We start from the raw sequence: 21,004 nt of genomic DNA, 5'->3' as shown, positions 1-21,004 counted from the left end.
CTTCAAGTGTGATCAAGAATATTTAATCGTGTTTCTATTCACTCTGCCTGAATATATTTTAAATCTTAGAACTTTCACAGACAAAATACTTTAAGGGTGATTTTGAATAGCTACCAGCAGACTGATGCAGTCATGAAATTGATAAGTAAGACTTTCAGCTTAACATTTGGGGTATTTGTGAAAAATGAGACTTTTAAAACCTAACCTTCTGGTTATTTTTTATAGTAGCTTCAATTGTTTGACCTTTCTCACCCCCTCCTTTGTTTCCTCCAAAATTTATCAAAACAGTAGTCTATTGAGCGATTTAAGAAAATCATACTTAAATTTGGAAGTTCTTTCCTGATAACCGTTTGAAGCAGTCTTTCATCATTTGTTTTATATGCTACATTTTTCAGTGTGGCCCAATAACAATGGCAAAATGATACTTCAAATGCCTTTCTATTAAATTTTTTTCATACAATGTAAAAAAAATATGTTAACCTAGTTAGCCACTAATTCAAATTTATCGCTTTATTTTTCTGAAAGATTTATTAAAAAATCTGTGTCTATATTTTACTTTAGTATCTGCATTGGACAGAAAATGAAAAACTTAGAGATATTGTTTGACTTTCTGATACTAATACATTTGACATCCCTTTGAATTTACTTTTCAACCTTGGAAAGCATTTTATGCTGTGACATTTAAAGCAGAGGGCCACTTTTTTACTTGTATGAGTGTAGAAAGTAAAAAATGCTTCTCTCTCTGGTAAAAACAGAAGTGGCCCAAAGTGAGTATGAGCTGGTTGATGACATCGCTTTTGCTGAAACTGAACCGGACTGGCAAGAATTAAGGTAATACTTATAAGGTGTTGAACTTAATCCTGTAAAAGAAAAGCTACTTAACCTCCAACCAGGGAAACTTTCCTTGGTTTTCAATTCTATTTTTGTATATCAACTTTAACATAATACAAAGTGTACCATAAGCAAAGGGACTGCTTCAAAGTGATGGTTTTATAATGCATGTCACTTCGTGATACTTTTAGGCTTTCGACTCAAGCCTGGGATTTGTTTTGTGCTCCTAAAGAAATACAAGGCCATAAAAGGAATATATAATTGTTCAGGACATAAAACACTTCAATTTCTTTTTAAACTTTTATTGGGGTGTGAATCACAATATTCTCTGTACACATGGAACATTGTACATATCTTTTGCTGAACATGTCACCTCTCCAAGTTTTCTTATTATTTTTGTTAGGAAGGTATGCACGACAAGCAACAGCACAGGTGGGAACAGATATATAAAGAGAAGGTTTTGGTCAAAAATTAGCTTGCTTTCCAAATAGTATTTCTTCTTCTGTTCTGATCTGTGACAACTATAGTGTCACCTTACTTCTTGGCACTTCCTCACCTGACAGCAATGTCTGCATGGAATAGAAAGAAACAAAGAAGCAGCTTGAAAAGGTTGCCATTTCAGGGGAAGTAGATATTAGTCGTTTGCTAAAGAAGATGCTTTTATAATTTTAAGAGTGTTTAAGAACTAAGGGGTTTTGTATTGTTTTTTAAAAAAGGATTGAATGTGTCAAAATAAGTTATCTTTACTGTACATGCAGAATCCAATGAGAAGGAAAATGTCAAAAGAAGTTACAATTGCATTTCTATAACAGTTTTTTTGCTGTAAGCAAACTGCAAGCAATTCTCCTTGTTACCCAAAAGACTAATCAGCCGCTTAAAACTCAAATCATTGGGAACTGCCAAAGACATAAAGTTTATCTGATTAACAGCAGAAAAAAATTCTAGCCTGATAAACATAGATTTGTATAACAAGATACTTATCTATGTTTTTTTTCTATAAAAGGCAAATGGTAAATGCCAAATATCTTATATACTGGCATTTATGAGAAAGGAAACAGATACCAGTTGTAAAAGCATGGCTAAGAGAAAGATGTGGGAAGCTTTATCTATACTTTCCAGTCTCTGATAAGTTCCAGGTATTGGAGATGGACGAATCACTACCAAGAAGAATAGGAGCGAAACATGGGTCCTGGTGCAAAAGCAGTTGACAATGCAGTAATTACTCTGTTTGTTTTGAGATGGTCAGGGGGGAGGGGAGAGGAAGTTAGGGTATAAAAAAGTATGTTACTTATAATATTTACTATAAACTATGCCATTTATGACCATGCTGCTTAGTTAAAATCCACAAACATTTTTCTTATCCTATTTGCCAGATGCTCCGATTGGTTCTGGAGGGGTGCAAATATAAATATGATGCTCATTCTTTTTAAGTCTTTTTTGTGAAAAAATTTAGAATTCAAAAGACACAAAAGAGTTTACAGTGAAAAAACTTTTTCCTCCTACCTCCATCCTTTAGCCAACCAGTTTTGTTTTGTTTGGTATCCTTCCAGGTGACCAGAGGTTCAAAAGCCTTAGCATATATACAGATCACCTAGGAAATTTATAAAAGTTCAGATCACCAGGTCTTACACTCAGAGATTCTGATTTTCTAGATCTGGAGGGTGGCCTGGTACCTGCATTTTAGAGGATCATCCCTAGTTGTCCAGATGCAGGTGCCACTGGAATATGATTTGAGGAAAACTGGCCAAACCCATTGTTTATTCCCATAGAAAAGATTTTGTTCACCAAAAGCCATCAGCTTTTCTGTAGTGATCCTTTTGAATACATTTTACAAAAAAGAACTTGTAAAGTTTATGAATATTTTGATGTTCTAGGCTTAGAGCTAACCATGGCACAAAGAACAATTTGATAAGTGCCCTTGGCTATGCCTTTGGAGGGCTTCTGCACTGCTGACATATGTGTGGAGACACGTAGAAGATTGCCAAAAAGAGAACTGGTCCGTATAGACATGCGCAATTGGTTCCTAAATCCCCTTCAATCCTGTGTTGTTATTGTTGTTGTTGTTGTTGTTGTTGTTTTTGCGGTATGTGGGCCTCTCACTGTTGTGGCCTCTCCCGCTGTGGAGCACAGGCTCCGGACGCGCAGGCTCAGCGGCCGTGGCTCACGGGCCCAGCTGCTCCGCGGCATGTGGGATCTTCCCGGACCGGGGCACGAACCCGTGTCCCCTGCATCGGCAGGAGGACTCTCAACCACTGCGCCACCAGGGAAGCCCATTTGTTGTTTTTTTACCAAAGCAAAATTCTTCTCTGTTTCCTCATGTACCTCTCAGATACATATTATCTTATAACTTCTCTATTTAATAGGCTGCTTTTCATGTTCATTTTTACTTTATTTCATAGCATTTAAAATATTGTCTGGAAGAGGACAAGCATACTGTAATTAACTTCTTTAGGGGAAAAATAAGGAAAACAGTTTATTTTTATGGGGTAGTGATCAAACTGTGGAAGTTTTATTACCATGAAAAATATATGAGTTTCATCACTGTCAAGAATGGTACTTCATTACATGAGTTTGTCTCTTTCTGGAAAATAAGCTAAAAATTCTGAGGAGAAGACTCTTCTAATGAGGCATTGGGCCTGAACCTCCAATTCTATAATTTCCCAGTTCAAACCATCTAATAGTTCCTCACTGCTTTCTGAACTAAGTAAAATTCAGGATGTCACCCTAAATTACACCATGATCTCAGGTTACCTTTCCAATCTTATCGGTGCTCCGGGTACCAGTCAGTTGCTTTGCTTACCGCTCCCCAGTGTTCCCTAGACTCACCTACCTCAATGCTTTGTTTATGCAGTTTCTTCTCTCTAGAATACACTGCCTCACTTTTCTACTTCTGTCTGTCCTAGGTATCCACAGGGTCACATCTACCTTTTCAGATCTTTCTAGGCAAATGAAATCTTTAAAAAATTTGAGCCCCAGAGCATTACAGTTTAGTCTTTCTGACATTTTCTTACTCTGACTTGTATTATGCTTTTAAAAAGTGCTTGTCTTATTTGTGTCTAGATTGTAAGTTCCTTGGGGGCTGGCATGGGGCCTTTTTCAACTTTATTCTCTGAGCTGCCTATGATATATAGTATGTGCCTTGAGTTGGCACCAATAATCTTGCTTAAAAAGTTGGGAAATCTAGGGTCAATTGTTTTTACAGTGCCATTCATTCTGGTAATCCTTTAGCACCATTCAAATTGTGACCCTCCTCAAGGATTTATTCTTGTCTCTTCCGACTTTGTCCCTGTCGCTCTGTACTCTTTCCGCGGAACTCTGGCCTCCCAGTCTCCGTTTATTTTTTTTTTACCACCCATTTCCTTCTGTTTCCTGTGAAACTTCCTTTCTTTGTAAAAAAACGATATCTTTAGGACTTTAACTTTGACCTGCATGGTGGTTAAGAAAGTGGGCTCTGCCACATACTGACTTAAGAAGTTATTTAAACTCTCAGTACTTTAATTTACTTAATTAAAAGGAAAAAAAGGGGCAGAATAATAGTAACTACCTCACATGGTTGTTCTGATGATTAAATGTAATAAAACATTTAAAGCACTGCTTGACACACAGTAATTGCTTAATAAATATTGCTTTTGTTGTTATATTACTGTGGTTTTGCAGGAACATCATTTCTCATTTATAGCTTCCTTCCAGCAGCTCATCAACCTTATCTATACCTCTAGTCTCTTAATCCCTTCATTTTTTTCTGCATCTGTCAATGTTCATCTGATAGTGATCAGATGATCACTGCCTCCATCAGGCAAGATTCTAGGGTCAATAATTTGAACTTCTCTCCCACTATCACCCTCAGATTCCCAACCTTCTTTTTGCTTTCAATGCTCTGCAGGTCTGAGACTTTGGATTAATTTTCCATTCAATTTCTTCACACCCACATATGAACTTTTCAGCACAGCTAGAGAAAAAAATATACAACGGGAGCTATTCAGGTCACGTAAGCACACGGTCCCCAATTTCAATGGAATCCTCCATACTACTGGCCACTCTTTTTATTCATTCTTTATCTCCTGGCTCTTCAGTTTCCTTCAGCAGCTATTTCAAACTCTCATTCTTCTCTGAGGCCTTTTGCTCAGTCTTCACTCTCCCTAATCTCCCTAGTTTGTCCCCATGATTAATGAGGAGTAACGGTCATGAGGCAGGAACTCTTTCAACTTCCTACCCCTCTCCATAGATATATGTCTTCTAAAAATTCCTCCTGACACCTTCAGTGTCACCAGAAGTGTTTCATTTTGTTTTCAAGACTAATATATCTCCAAGTGCTTTTTATCCCATCTACTTTCAACTCCCAAGAGATCATTCTATCACTTATTTCTGTATTTTCCTCTATTTTTAATCCTCTCTACTAGTCCTTCCCTAATGCCTGAAAACATGCTTGAGTCTCTCTCTTCTTAGGCTCTCGAGTTTTTTTCTTTTCTAGACACTGTCCTTCCCAGCCAAGGTCTTCAAAGGAGCAGCGTATACGTGCTGTCTTTACTCCTCATTTCCATTCACTTTTTAGTCCTTTGTCATCTGGCTTTTGTTCCCACCATTCCATTGAAAATGCCTTGTCAAAGGGCAGCAACTCCAAACGTAACATCTGCAATCTTAAAAATCGTTGTGTAACTCATACATTAAACACTTCAGATTCATGGGATATAATCATTAAAGTAACCCATCGCTTTTTTGCACTATCCCTTTAACGTTTATTCAGTGTGGGCGGTTTTCCCCTTATCCCTGGATGAAGGCTAGGGAAGGCAGCATGGCCTCCCTAGTTTCTTCAGTGAACAGAGAGCTCTCATGCAGCTTTAGGTTGCTAACACATTCTTGATTTAGTAGTTTAAATCTCCTGGTCCAGAAAATAAAACTCCAAACTTGTTGCAATATTAAGTCTTCTCCTGTCTCTAAGCTGTGACCTGGTATAGGAGAGAATCTGCAAGAGAGGCTGGGAAGAGAGCCTGATTGATTCTTCTCCAGTGGGTGATTTTATTCTCCATCTTGCTAGCTGAGGCTTCTGATCCCTTAGTGTTTGGGACATGGAGATGAAGGAGGGAGAGGGAGACAGGGATTATTACGTGATTGATAATGTGTCAAAAGATGGCAAGCCATTTGAGATCTTTGGAGATATTCCTCCTGGCCCCCAGCAATGCAATTTCCTTTACAAGGTTAGTGCCTCCCTCAGTTCCTTGTCAGGAGCCCTTTTAAAAAGATTCCCAGGTAACATTCCTACTAAGAATTCTACAGCTGGGCCCTGAGATTTAGGGGCCTTTGATCTGACTTTGGAAAAGAGGGCATATACTCTTCGATGTGGCTCCCTCCTCTTTTGACAAAGACCATTTTAGCCAATCTCTCTCTCATGCTTTAGTTTTATGAGTCATGAGGCAGACAGCAGCCCAATATGTCCCGCTTCTGGGAACACATACCAGGAGCTCTCTGACCGTTCTGGTGACCCTCACGCCAGAGCTAAGATGAGCAGCAGGGCAGTCCTTCACCCTCTGCTCTCCTGTGGGTAGAAAGTGGTGGGGATCATGCTCACTGCACAGCACAACTCTCTCCAAAAGTCTTCCTCACAAATTCTCCTTATTTCCAGAAACTTGATCATTTGATCTGGGACGTGGGTGAGACATTTGAAATTTTTTTCACGGTGGTTGGTCTCACTCACAGCTCACTTTGTTGCTTATATCTTCCATATTTTTGTGCTGTTACAACTGTTTTACGCTAAAAATCATTTTCATTAATTTTATCACCTTGCCCAATGGAAGTAAAAAAAAAATGTCACTTTCATTTTTAAGACTTAAATTCATTAAGTGCCGTTTTTCTACCTGGCTTGTGCCTTAATCATCATTTAAGAATCTCAAAGGAAAGCTCAATTGCAGAATAATTTGGCAAGGGACCCCTAACATTTTGAATCTGGGATCTGATGGGCTTTACAGGAGAGCTGGAGGGGTAAATCAATTGCTCTCAATTAGGGACAGGTTGCAAAGGTACAGTGATGAGGTCAATGTAATTTAAAGCAATTTAGCTTGGAACATTTGTCTTTCTTATAACATTTATGTCTCTCACTTAATTTTTCTGGCTATACATTCAGAACTGCAAGTTCAGCCCTTTTATTACAAGCTAATGATTTAACATTTCTTTTGGGTACCAGAGGAAGTAATTCTATTGGTTTAATGCATTGCCATTACTTGAGCTGCTGAACAAATGTTTACACGCACAAGAGTGCTTACAGCTCTCAGACCACCAATTTTCAGTGAATTTTGCGTTGTGTACTTTGGGTGTGCTGTTCTGATATTGTCTCTGCATTACTCTGAAAGACTCTGTTGCAGTTATTTAGAGACTAGACAACAGCTGTTCTTGTTCTATTAGACTTACAAAGTGACAGGATAATGAATAGTTACAGCTTATGATAGATTTAAAAATGATTAATTAAGAGAAATCCTTATTTAAGCAGCAATGTAGTACAAAGGTTATATTCAATTTTGCAATGAAAACCATTTTTTTTTTTTCCTAGTGGAAAACACTTTGTTTCTTAGTTTTAAAGCACTGCCTCCACAGCATAATGAAGATGTAGAGAGGAGATGAAATTAAACCTCCCTTAAGGTGTTTAATTTAACGGAAAAACACCTGACAGAATTAAAAAAAGAGAATCCTTCAAGTAAATGGACCCACATGAAAATCTGATTTTGGCTATGTGAATGAATTACATTTAGGTAATCACAAAGAACAGCTTCATCATCAGGAGATTTCAATTAGCTGTGTTTGCGCATAAAGCTGAATTCACCCTGGGGGCAAAAAATAACCATGCCAAAGACGTATGTTTATTTTGTAGAGAAAAGCTAGGTTTTTAAAAGCTAGGAACTAAGTGTTGTCAAATTTCTGAACATTCAACAACATTAAAAATTTTCTTTTTAATTATTTATTTTAAGGCAGGCCCTCTAATAAAGTGATTTGTAAAATGCGGACAGATTTTGGGAGCATCTCTTTTGTACAGAAATTTATGAAGACAGTGAGAACTCAGAGGACAAGAAAGAACAATACTAAAGAATAAACACTCACCAGGTATTAACCGAGTCACTGAGGTCTCTATACCTTCAATGAGAGGAAAAATACCAGGGCTTGCTTGACGACTGGGCCTACACAGGCCACAGCTTACTATTTTGACTAAAAAAAAGACATTTTAAGAATAAAATGTTTGGCACAAGACAGCAGAAGTGAAGTAGTTCTTTCAGGGCTTTGAAGGAGACCAACCCAGATAGAAGAGTCAGCTAAGGTGCCTAACGAAACTTAATTAAAAGCAAGATAACTAGAAGGGCATTTCTGAAGAGATGAGTAAAGAGAAGAAATAGAAAGGATTCCAAACCCTTATGAGTCAGCACAGCTAGAGGCCACCTACTGCCAAAGCTGCTAGCAGGTGGAGGGCCTCTTTCAACTGTAGTGAGAACAATACCATGACAGAGGTTTCTGAAAGGTGATGAGGTCATAAAAGATTGTAACTAAACCAAGTACCTATTTAAAAATAATTGTAGTAGGAACCCCACATTTGGTCTAGTTTCTTATTATTGCTTTAAGCTGTAAGTCCTTTAAAATAACTTATTTATAGATACAAATCTATAAGTAAGACTGTAATGTAATGAGGAGTTACATTTTCTAAAAGTGAATTATCTGAGGAATTAGGTAAATCAGCTTAAGAAGAACTGGAGTTTTAAAATGTTTCCTTTCTGAAACTGTCAACCCTTTCACACAGCAGCAACTACCCAGAACTACACATAAACAGGTACAAGGAGATTTAATGAGGTTATGAAATTTGAAGTTTAGATTCCATCTTCTACTAAGGTCAACATTTTCATAGTGACTTAAAGGAAAATTCTAAAAATATTTGCCTGGATATTATCGTCACCATCACCATCACCATCACCATTACAATCAGGCAAGCCTCAGACAGAACTTTGAAAGAACTGCAAGGGTTTTTAGAAATGGTTTCATTAAACACCAATGTCTAGGGAATAGTGTCTGCTGAATAAGAAAATTTGCCTTATTTGGTGGATTACTAGGCAGAGGGGAGGAGGGCAGGTTTCTCCCGTCCCTTCCAACTATGAAGGGAATTTTCTATACTTTTCTAAATATCGCTCCCATTTAAAGCTTTACATAGACCTTCACTGTGACACTCACTTGTTACTTTGGGTGAAGCAGTAAACTTCCACATGTTCAGATGCTTCATCTGTAAAGATGGGATGATAATTATATTCCCCAAAGGCTCAGGCTGCAATGCATGATTTCTTAACTTCTCTCTGCTTAAAGCGCACAAACTAGTACTAGACTTTCCACATATTTCTGTTCTTGGATGTCTACATTCTTCCTTTATAAAAATTTATCCCTCACTACCAACTTCTGATACGTTCTCTCTCTAACCGTATAGCTACCACTCTGACTTTAGGCCTCACTGCTTTTAAAACTTATTTTGGCTAGGTAATATTACATCATATAAAATTCTAAAGGCACAACAAGGTATACAGTAAAAAATCTTCTTCTTCCTCCTGTCTTTCAGTCACTCAGTTCTTTTACCAAGAAGCCACCAACATCATTGGTGTGTGTGTTCTTCCTGAAATATTCTATGTATACAAAACCAAGTATGTATATGTATTCCTCCTCTTCTTTTTTTATTTTTAAAACACAAATGGAAGCAAACTGACACACAGTTCTATGCCTTGATTTTTTTAAACTTAAATCTTGGAAATTGTTCAATGGGTGCATAAGGGACTTCCTCATTCTTAATGTATAGATGTACTATAATTCTATTGTATGGATTGCTCTAATTATCCAATAAGTCCTTGTGATTTTTATGCTACTGTGAATAACCTTGTGGGTGCATCAGTTCACTCTTTTGCAAGTATATCTGAGCATAAATTCTTGCAGGTAGAATTGCTGAGGAAAATTTGTGCATCTGTAATACTGATAGATATTGCCAAGTTGCTTTTCATAGAGATTGTACAAATTTACACTCCTACTAGCAATGTGTAAGGGTTAGGCCCTGTTACTTTTTGCCTGAACCACTCTAATAACTTCCTGAATGATCTGTTCACTTTTATTTCTCCCAACTCTGTTATATCTCTTATGCTAATACCAGAAAAATCCTCCTAAAGCAAAACTCCTTTGCTTAGAAAATAGTAACAACTCCTTATTTTCCACTAAGTTAAACTCCTTTACCTGGCACTCAGAATCCTTGATGAAACAGGCCCATATTCCTTCTTGAGTTTTATCTTCCCCCACATACACTCTCTAAGGAACAAATGGAACTACTCCTTATTCTCCAAATGCTCATGCTTTAGGCCAGGCATCCATTTCCTCTGTAAAGGATGCTTCTTGGGACTTCCCTGGTGGAGCAGTGGTTAAGAATCCGCCTGCCAATGCAGGGGACATGGGTTTGATCCCTGGTCTGGGAAGATCCCATGTGCCGCACAGCAACTAAGCCCATGTGCCACAACTGCTGAGCCTGCGCTCTAGAGCCCACAAGCCTAGAGCCCGTGCTCCGCAACAAGAGAAGCCACTGCAATGAGAAGCCCACGCACTGCAACGAAGAGTAGCCCCCCACTCGCCGCAACTAGAGAAAGCCCACGCGCAGCAATGAAGACCCAACACAGCCAAAACAAAAACAAAAACAAACTTAAAGAAAAAGAATGTTTCTCTACCTATGTGTCTTTCAGGCTAAATTCTATCCACCTTTCAAGGACCATCTCAAATATTACCTACTTAAAGGTCAAAATTGCTCAGCCCTTAGACTTACGTTCTTTATTCTGCTAATAGTCAGTGTACACTTAGAATTATTTATTCTAATAAACATTTCTATTATAATCATTGACTTTTGGTTCAGACATAATTCAAACCTTCCTGGTTATGTAGATGCCTAGATCACAGATGACAGGAAGGAAGAGGTCAGAAGCAGGATGGTGCAATGTTTCTAGTGTGAATGTTGTAGAGGGTGGTGACAAGGAACACATATATATTGCATGCTCAATATGTGGTGGCTCTTATATATTTTTAATCTCATCACGCATAAGGAGGCGGATATTACGATCCCTATTTTATAGTCAGACAAGCCAGATACCTAGAAGACAGCTGAGCTAGTATCTAAACCCAGGCCTATCTGGATGCAAACCTAGCCTCGCTCACACTGCACTACACTGACATATCTGGCAGAGAGTAGCAGCCAGAAATGGCTAATATCTTGAGCTTTATCTCTGAAGATGAAGAAAGAAAAACCTACAAAAAGCTGATATATGAACATTAGCATCACTGACTGGAACCATCTAATGTAAAGTGCCCTATACTCTGTGGATGTCAGTTCATTAGAGCACAAGGAGATAAGCAAATCACGTGCAGAACAGGCCGAGTTAGAAGGCAGGGAAAGGTTTACTGTATCTAGCAAGACTTCCATTCTATTTTTTTAAATGATATGTGAACGAGTTAACTCTATCTGGAAAATGAACTCACTTGTCTGTCATTCTGTAAACAGAGGATCAAATGGGTAGGTGTGTGTGTGTGTGTGTGTGTGTGTGTGTGTGTGTGTGTGTGTGTGTGTGTGTGTGTGTGTGTATGTGTATGCTCTTGAGCTTTTCTCTTTCTCTTTGAGTGTCTGTTTGTATGTCTTGAGGCCCATCTGCAAAAGTGAAAATCTTCCCTATTTACACGTAAACTGTTATCACTATAAATTGGGAGGTAAGGCTGCTCAACTTTAGAGAAATGTTAGATACATAGAAAATAGAAGCAACGATAATATTAACGTTATTGGGCTTCCCTAGTGGCGCAGTGGTTGAGAGTCCGCCTGCCGATACAGGGGTCACGGGTTCGTGCCCCGGTCTGGGAGGATCCCACATGCCGCGGAGCGGCTGGGCCCGTGAGCCATGGCTGCTGAGCCTGCGCGTCCGGAGCCTGTGCTCCGCAACGGGAGAGGCCACAACAGTGAGAGGCCCGCGTAACGCAAAAAAAAAAAAAAAAAAAAAATTAACATTATTATTATTAAATTAAAGAGAAACTGAACAAAATTAAATAAATATTTCTAGAATTGACAGTTTTTTTGGCGTTAACAGAAAGTGGAGTTAAAAGCCACTTTAATGTGAGGCCAAGCAATTGTATACAGGTATAGAGTGAGTGAATGCTCAAAACCGTTAGGTTTGTTGACTCTAATTTCAGATTAAACTTGTTATAAACAACTGCACTCATGTAAGAGTTAGTTCAGCTAACGCTCCTTGCCTTCCAAACTTATCAAATCCATTGCTTTTAAGTTCTAAATGGTATTAAAAAACCAGTTAATAAGAAGTAACAATATCTTAGAGTGTTTTTTGTATTTATATAGATCTATATATCTAAATACACAGGCACATATATGCACATTTATACACCCATATATGCACATTTATATATGTTATAAAATTATATATTTTATAATAAATATATAATAAAATTATTTACCATTTTGATTTAATCTTGTACTTATTGACTTTAATTGACAGAGATTTATCATTTCAAATGTTACATATTATGCTAATTTTTGGTAGTTGATTTCTTTTCCTTTTAAAGTGAACTAAATTTGGTAAGCTTTTCTTATTTATAAAATAATTAAAATGAATAGAGACTATTAAAAATGTTTTAGTTTGCATATATACATGAAGTAAAATGCTTTCTAGAATATTCAATGAATATGATAAAACACTTCAAGTATTCCTTGAAATTCAATAGGCATTTAAAAATACACTTTAGCGTATGTATCCATTATGTTTCAATTACACTTTAATGAGCTTTGGAGATGTAAATGAGTGGCTATTTCCCATTACATGTTTCTTTCGCATTGTTACTTCTTAAGAAACATAAGAAACCAATAGGATATTTTGTACAGAAATTTGGCGATTCATACATACTGTCCTTGAAGTAAAGTATAAAAGCCTTACTCCTTTGTGCCTCATTTCATTTGCCAGTTGAGTAAGAATGCAGGAAAAAAAAATTGATAGAGAACAAGGCACTTCATGGGAAATGTAAAGGCCTAGAGATGGCTTGTAACCATTCCGCTTTCATGGTCAGAGGGCTCAGGTGAGAATGCAGACCATAAATACCGACATGCTCATTATTAGATTAGATCAGGTAAGTATAATTTATTTCTTTGGTATGTAGAATGAAAGCACATTTTTCTAATCAATTATGGGCACTTGATATTGTGTTATTACACAATATTGAGTGAATTAGTTAGCTTTCTCCAGAGAAATAGAACCAAAGGACGTGTTCATGCGCATGTGTGTGTGTGTGTGTGTGTATGGTAGATGGATATGCTGGAGAAATACCAGTATACAAGGGAAGGGTTGCAGTTTGAGTTCAAAGACAGCCTGCTGGCAGAATTTCCTCTTTTTCTGGCCTTTCCTCTTCCATTCAGGCCTTTAATGATCAGATGAGGCTAACACACATTATGAAGGGTCATCTGATTTAGTCAATCTACTAACTTAAATGTTATCCCATCAAAAAGTATCTTCCCAGAAACATCTACAATAACGTTTATCCAGCGTTAAATGTTATCCTGGCCTACCATGGAATTTGTAAAATTATCCATCACAGAGAAGATGAATACTTTTTTAAAAAAGGGTTCATCTTCTTTTTCAATACCAAGTGTAACAAAACAATTCATTAAGCTGTTTTGTGTCATGTGCTTTCTCCTTAGAACTAGTTTTATGAGAGAGTTTTGCTAGGAAAGAAGAGGGAGAGAGATGTGCAAAACTCTGCAAAACTCAAACTAGGACAGAGGCTCTGTGAGTGAGGAGGTGCCTTAGCCACCCTTTCACTACCCTGGGTAACTGGCAGGACCTTCCATTTGAGCGAAAGCCTCTGTGGTACATCTATGCAGACTGGGGCCGAGGCTTCTGAGTTTCCAAACTCAGTCCAGATTCCCTTATCCCTGCCTGACAAACATAGAAGCCACAGCCTGACAAACATAGAAGCCACAGATCTGCTGGCTTTTGCATAATCATGCAGCTTAGCCAATGAACAATTAAGAGGATGTGAAAATGCAATTATTTTAGTTTCAGTTTCATCTGAGGTCCAAAGATAAAAGCTGTTAAATCCTAAATTTCAGAGTGAGAGCCTGGAGCATTTGTCTTGCAAGGGAAGTGGTAAAAAAATCTTTGGCTATTTACCATCTTGAGGATTGTTGTTACTAAAGAATTTGACAGATCTTTGTCTCTGGTTCCTGGGAGGAAAACTCTAATCCCTTAGAATTTCCCTAGTGATAGAAGTTCTTTGTTATTCATGGTGGGTCCTAATAGTTTATGCTTTGGACCCTACATAGTTTATGCTAATGAGATGACTCCAAATAGGGATAGGCTAAGCCAGAAAGACCAGTCATGTAATTAATTAGAGGGTTTGAAGCTTTAACCATGTGATATCAAACTGAGCTCCTCTGAAGGAGAGGAAGAAGGAGAGGGCTGGAAATTGAGTTCGATCATGTGGCCAATGATTTAATGAAACATGCCCATGTAATGAAATCCCAATGAAAACCCTGGATACTGAAAGTCAGTGGAGCTTCTTGGTTGGTGAACACATTGATGTGCCCGGAGGGTGATATGCCCTGATTTCCCCATAAGCGGGCAAAGAAGCTCTGTGTTCTTTCCCAAACCTTGCCCTCTGTGTATCCTTGATAGTAAAACTGTAATCATAATTGTAGTGCTTTCCTGAGTCTCTGTGGGTCATTCCAGCTAATTATTGAACTTGAAGAGATAGTGGGGACACCTGAATTTGTAGCCAGTTGGTCAGAAGTATGGGTGGCCGGGGGATGGGGGCATATCCCCTGGCCACTTGGGGCTGGCATCTGAAGTAAAGACAGTTTTCTTGAGAACCAGGCCCTTAAACCTGTGGAGTCTGATGCTAATGCCAGGTGGTTAGCATCATAACTGAACTGAATTACAGTACACTCTGTTCAGGTGGACGAAGAATAGGATATAAAAGAGACAAATACTGAAGTAATTGAGGGAGTTTGAAAATTAGAAATTTTCTTTAATGAAAATTATCAGTGTACCATGAGTGCCCTCCTTCTGACTCCTGTGGAGGAAGTGGTGCTATTTCTTCGTCTTAAGACTAGAGCATCAAGACCACACGGAGAGATTAATATATATTTTCAAAATTATTTAGGGAACTGCAAGTGAAAGCTTAATAGAAGAGACAGCAACTTTTAAACCAGTGAAAATAGTAAAAGTGGGCAATACTTAGTGATGGATGAGTAATAGTTATTAATATATGATATTGGAAGAAAGAAGGGTATTACATGGAACTGAGAGCAAGAGAAGCCTTAAGTTAGTAAAAGAATGAACACTGAGTGAAAACTAGGCAAGATAAAGGTGTGAAAAAGAAGAAATCAGAAGAAAAACTATCATTTCATGGTTAAGGGGAGTTTAGTTGGTAGTACTGGCATGGATAGGCTATTAGATAAAAAAGGCAGACAGATTCAGGTGGAAGTCTTTAAGTACTCTCTGTGAGGCAAGAAAACAATCAGTGACATCAAGGCTAAATGCTGGAGCACCGAATTGATGAAGTGAGCCAAAGGGTGTACAGCCAAGTCTGAGAGAGGGCGGCGGGTAAATATATGGTATATTATAAAGGCAGCGTGAAGTCCTCCATAGACTGTCATGAATGACGGGGGTTCTGGGTATGGGTTTCAGCTGTTAATCTTATGAGGGCCATGGAATGGTGGTTCAGAGCAAAAGAAATGTCAAAATTAGAGGTGACAATGGGGAGGCAGGTAGAAGGGAAGTCACAGAAAGGGATTCTTAAAAAGGCTACTGAAGATGAACTCAAGGATATTTGCATCTGGACGAGTGTCTATGCAGAGGCTTAGAGAGTCAAGGAGAAGTAAAAAATCAGAATGAAAACTGTGCCAAACATTTTGTGAATGCTCATGAGTCTTCCTGAATTGGAAAGAGTGGTGGGAGCATTGAAACACAAAAATGACATCCGACAGAAATGTTTAAGTTAGCAGCATGCTATCAAAATATTCCATCTCCTTTCACTTGGAAGCATAAATGCTTAGGAGCATACTGGGCAGCGCTGTTGAGAGCTCTGTTCAATGATGGTTAGTTCACAGTCCAGGCAGCCATTCAGAGTTATGAACATATATTAAAAAATTCTGAACAGAATGGTGCGCTACTTCCTATATATCACTACTTCATCAGATCTGATTTCTCTTGTAAATATAAGTAGGGATCATTTGCAAAATAACACAGTAGAATTTCCTGTGCAGACAGATGCTTTTTATATTTATAAAGCTTGAGCTCCTTTTTTTTTCTTCTTAATGCTCTGGGAAACTGGAAACTGATATGATATTTTTCATATCAAGTTTAGTTTAACATATGGCAAAGAGCTCTGTGAGACTATCTCCAAACTTTGCAGTTAACAGTTTCCAGCCTACACAGGAAGCGAAGCTGTGCTTCTGACGCGTTCCCATTATATGGGAAGACCGCAGAGAACAGCCTAAAGTTAAACCACAAAAGTTGTGTTTATACAAAGCGCAGCATTCAATTGAAACCACAGTAGCACAGAAAGCTTCACTTGATGTTTCAATTCCATTTCTACATTGTTCTAGCAAAATATTTCAAGGTTTATCAGTAACTTAGTAGCTGTTAAGTCTATTCTTGGCTTTTACTTAAACAAAAAACAAGTTCTATATTTGGATACTGTCTATTCTGAGGGGCCTCAGTTGAGTAATCACCTTGTGTTTGTGAGTCTTCTACTAGATTCTTATGTATAACAAAAACAACAAAAGCAAACACCTCATCCATTCAGAACCCTTGGAGAAGAGAATTAGGATGACCTTTGTGCAAAATAACTTGTAGGTACTACATTCCTCCTGTATTACAGAGTATATGGAAAATAAAGTATTGAGTATAACAATTACCTCAGCATTGCATAGAGTTGTATGTCTTGTCATAAAATTGTTCTATACTACCACATAACTATGCTTTTTGAGTTTTTGGGTGCTTTGTAATAGGTGGTTTTTTTTGGGGGGGGTGTCCTACTCCTTTGTCAGCTTTCATTTCCCACTGCCATTGCTCTAGTGTTCTTTCTCTCATGTTCTAATGTTTGTGTGTAATATGTCCCTTAGGATGAGAAAACAGACTAAGAAGTGTGGCTTAATTCTGTTTAAAAATGAGGCTATTCAAGGCTCTGAGTGTGGGTCAGGGGTATTCTATCAACGAAGCACAATGACAATAGAATGGAGGACCTTTCTCTTACTATATGTTTATCTTTGGTCAGATTAGGGAATCTCTTTGAACCCCAGTTTCCTCATCTATGACATGCCTCATAGGATTGCTGTTAAGGTCCAATAAGATGATATACACGAAGCCTCACGGAATTGTTGCTAGAATGAAATAAGGTCCCTTCTAAAAAGCATGGCCTAGTACAGAACAAGTTCCCTTTGTCTCTTTCCCTCCTGCTCAAGGGCCCTTCTTGCTTATTGCCTAGTTCTTGCTTCAGTCCATATACTTGTTAAAGGGAAAAAGCAGAATTACAGAAATATAATTATTCGTGTTTCACCTCTCATCCTATGGAATTTTACAAGGTGTTAATATTTTGAAATTTGAAGAAAAAGATATTCAAAAAGTACTGTTGAACCGAATCCCCTAATATGATACCCTTGTCTTAAAATAATTTGTTTAAATGGTAATTCATAATTAAACTGGTTTGATCATTCTCTGCTAATAGGAACTCTTGTGTTAGTACTTTAAAAATCAGTGCTTTACCACTTCTTGTTAAAAAAGATGTTGGAAACTCATTAAAGAAAAATTATAGGACGAAGTGAGAGAGTAGCAATGACATATATACACTACCAAATGTAAATTGGATGGCTAATGGGAAGCTGCTGCATAGCACAGGGAGATCAGCTCCGTGCTTTGTGACGACCTATCGGGATGGGATAGAGAGGGTGGGAAGGAGGCTTAAGAGGAAGGGGATATGGGTATATATGTATACATAGAGCTGATTCACTTTGTGGTACAGCAGAAACTAACACAACATTGTAAAGCTCCAATACTCCGATAGAGATATTTTAAAAAAGAAAAATATAAAATACAGAAGAGCAGAAAGAAAAATACTAAAATTTCAACATCCAAAGATACATTTCTTTTCAGTATGTATAGTTTATGTATAGTTTTTTAAAACAAAATTTTGATACTTTTGTACCCTATTTATACATAATATATTTTTTACTTCTTATGTTATTGCCTAATTATTCATACACATAAATTTAAAAATCTGCATAATAACCTAAGTGGACATAATTTGTTTATACATTTCCATTCAGTTGGACATCATTTATTTCCATTTTCTTCCCTCATTACAATTAACACTTTTTTCTAAATCTAGGATAGATTCCTAGAAGTGGAATTACAGTGTTAAAGGATATGAAGGTTTTTTTTTTTAAGGCTTGCCAAGTTGGAAAATGGCAATCTCAGAATTCTAATTTTAGTACAGAGGACACCTAGCCAAGCCTCCCTTGGCATTTAACTGTCCCGTTTCCTCCAAATGAATGTCTTAGCCTGTTTCACTACGGATAGCAATCTCACCTGGGGTTTGCTCACTTTACTGATACCAGTACGTACGTAAGCATTCAGATAGCCTGGTAATATTTTTTGAGCTTTGATTTCTAATGTCTATTAACTATCTGGCTTCTAATAAGAGGTACCTGTGTTGTTGTTATTATTAGCTCATTGGTCCCTTAGTTGGCTGTGAGTTCCTGACACACTGAATTTACCAACAAGCCCTACTTAATACAGTGTTCACTGGTTTGGAAGGAAAGATGTGGCCAACCTACTCATCTTGGAGATCAAAAGGCCCAATTATCTGTGGGACTAATACCTCCCCTGAAAACAGTATCATATGACCTTCAGAAAGAACCACAGTTCTGCTGAGACCTAAGACCAAAACATCAGGAACAAATATATGCAACGAAAATATGGCTTCTGTGAGGGCCTCCAGCCAAGACAGGAAATTACTAATGCCTGTGATAGGCAGCACCATGGTGTAGGGCCACAGGCAAGGGAGGTCCAACCAAACAGTGAGCTTTAGCCAAAGGCAGCCAAGCAAGAAAGCCAATGGATTAAATCCTGCAAAGTAAAATCTTGTTAAGAACCTACTCGTTACTACAGGGCATGCTTAGACAATCTAAACCTCAAAAACAATACAATACAATATGCCTTGGAGGTAAGATTGAAAGGATACCAGGCATCCTGAGGGGAATATCAAATAGGTGAAATTCCAATTTGAATGTAACTGGGAACCTTCTTAAATTTTCCTGGCTGGATCTTTTCCCCTTCCTAAACAGAATTCTCAGGCATTTTGGGGGGTAGTGAGGAATGATCTGGCTTTGACTGAGTTCTTCAAGGGCTGAAGTTCCTACAACCAAGAAAGAAATGAGTAGGCAGGGAACTGAGGTTTCACATCAAACCAGAAACAATGCGTACACAAAGATTTATGAAGAAGATGTTTAAGAGGCATCAATTAAAATAGGACATTGTAAACTACCTGCTGTTTCTAAAACATGCCAAGCACACTCCCGGGGCTTTTGTACTTGCTGTTCCCTCCGCCTGGAGATAATATCAGGGAGGTAAAGGTTCAGATCACACAGGTCCTGTAGGTCATGGTAAGGAATCTGGCATCTACTCTGAAGAGAGAGGTTTGGAGGATGTGAGCAGAGAAATAATGTAATCGGACTTACATTATTTCTCACTCAAATATTTGAAAAACATGTCATAAATCTATAGAAAAGCAAAAAATTAGGACAGTGAACATCTGTATATCCTTCACCTATTCTCCAGTTCCTTACATTTCACTACATTTGCTTTGCATTTTCTATTTCTTTCACTCTTAAATATACCTGTTATTTTGCTAAATCACTTGAAAATAAGTTGCAGACAGCAGGGCACTGCCACTAAATCCCTTAGCATGCATCATCTAAGAGCACATACATTTTACTGTAAAATCAAATATCATCACACCTAGGAAGACATATTTCAGTATCATCTATTGTGCAGTCCATATTTAAACTCCCCTAATTGTTCCATAATTGTCTGTGGTAAATTATATTTTCCAAAGATGGCCTCCCACAATTTCTCTCTCTTCTAGAACTTTGTCACTCCCCGTAAAGAGATGGAATCTAATTCTCCCTTTGAATGTGGTCAGGCTTTCGTGAAGCATAAATGTTGCTGTGACTTCTGAATCCAGGCAGTTCTGCTTCTGCCTTGGTTGCTCTGATGCTTGATGAGCCCTAAAGCCACGTGACTGCCTGAGGCCCTCCTGCTGTGAGGAAGCCCCTTCGGAGCCCTTGGGGAGAGATCACATGAAAAAGCCCTGAGACACTGTGAAGAGATGTCCTGCCAGCTCCTTGCCTGGTTTTCCAGGTCTAGTCACCATCTGACTGCAACCTCATGAGACACTGAAGGCCAGAATCACCACCCAGTCCAGCCCTCGCTGAATTCTGACCTACAGAAATCATGAGTGATAAGAAAATAATTGCTGTTTTCTTTTTAAGCCATTGTGTTTTGGGGTATTTTGTTACCCAGCAGTAATAACTAGAAAAATGATACTTACAGATATATTAAAAAAAAAATTGAGGATCCAACGAAGGCTTAAGAATTATAAATTGTATTAGGTTATTATGGCTTTTAGTTTCTTTTAAACTAGAATAATCCTCCTTCTTTATTTTTTTGTAACTTTATTTATTTTATTTTTGGGTGCGTTGGGTCTTCGTTGTTGCACATGGGCTTTCTCTAGGGGAGGCAAGCAGGGGCTACTCTTCGTCGCGGTGTGAAGGCTTCTCATTGCAATGACTTCTCTTGTTGTGGAGCACGGGCTCTGGGTGCACAGGCTTCAGTAGTTGTGGCTCGCGGGCTCTAGAGTGCAGGCTCAGTAGTTGTGGCACACGGGCTTAGTTGCTCTGCAGCATGTGGGATCTTCCCAGACCAGAGCTCGAACCCGTGTCCCCTGCATTGGCAGGCAGATTCTTAACCACTGCACCCACAGGGAATCCCTTCTTTATTTTTTTAAATATGATATATTTTTGGAAAAGTCTAGAACATTTGTTTTATAGAATATACCAATTTCGGGACTTGTGAGATTG

General features: G+C 38.2%; 1 protein-coding gene across 2 annotated transcripts in view; it reads right to left on the bottom strand.

Moving 5' to 3' along the window:
• NDST3 (N-deacetylase and N-sulfotransferase 3) overlaps positions 1-21,004 on the bottom strand; it is a 135,434-nt gene that overhangs the window by 30,919 nt on the left and 83,511 nt on the right. The gene's annotated exons all lie outside the window — the stretch shown is intronic.

Source organism: Delphinus delphis, chromosome 5 (assembly GCF_949987515.2).
Source record: "Delphinus delphis chromosome 5, mDelDel1.2, whole genome shotgun sequence".
In the NCBI taxonomy this organism is placed as follows: Eukaryota; Metazoa; Chordata; class Mammalia; order Artiodactyla; family Delphinidae; genus Delphinus; species Delphinus delphis.
This window is presented reverse-complemented; position numbering and strand designations above follow the sequence as displayed.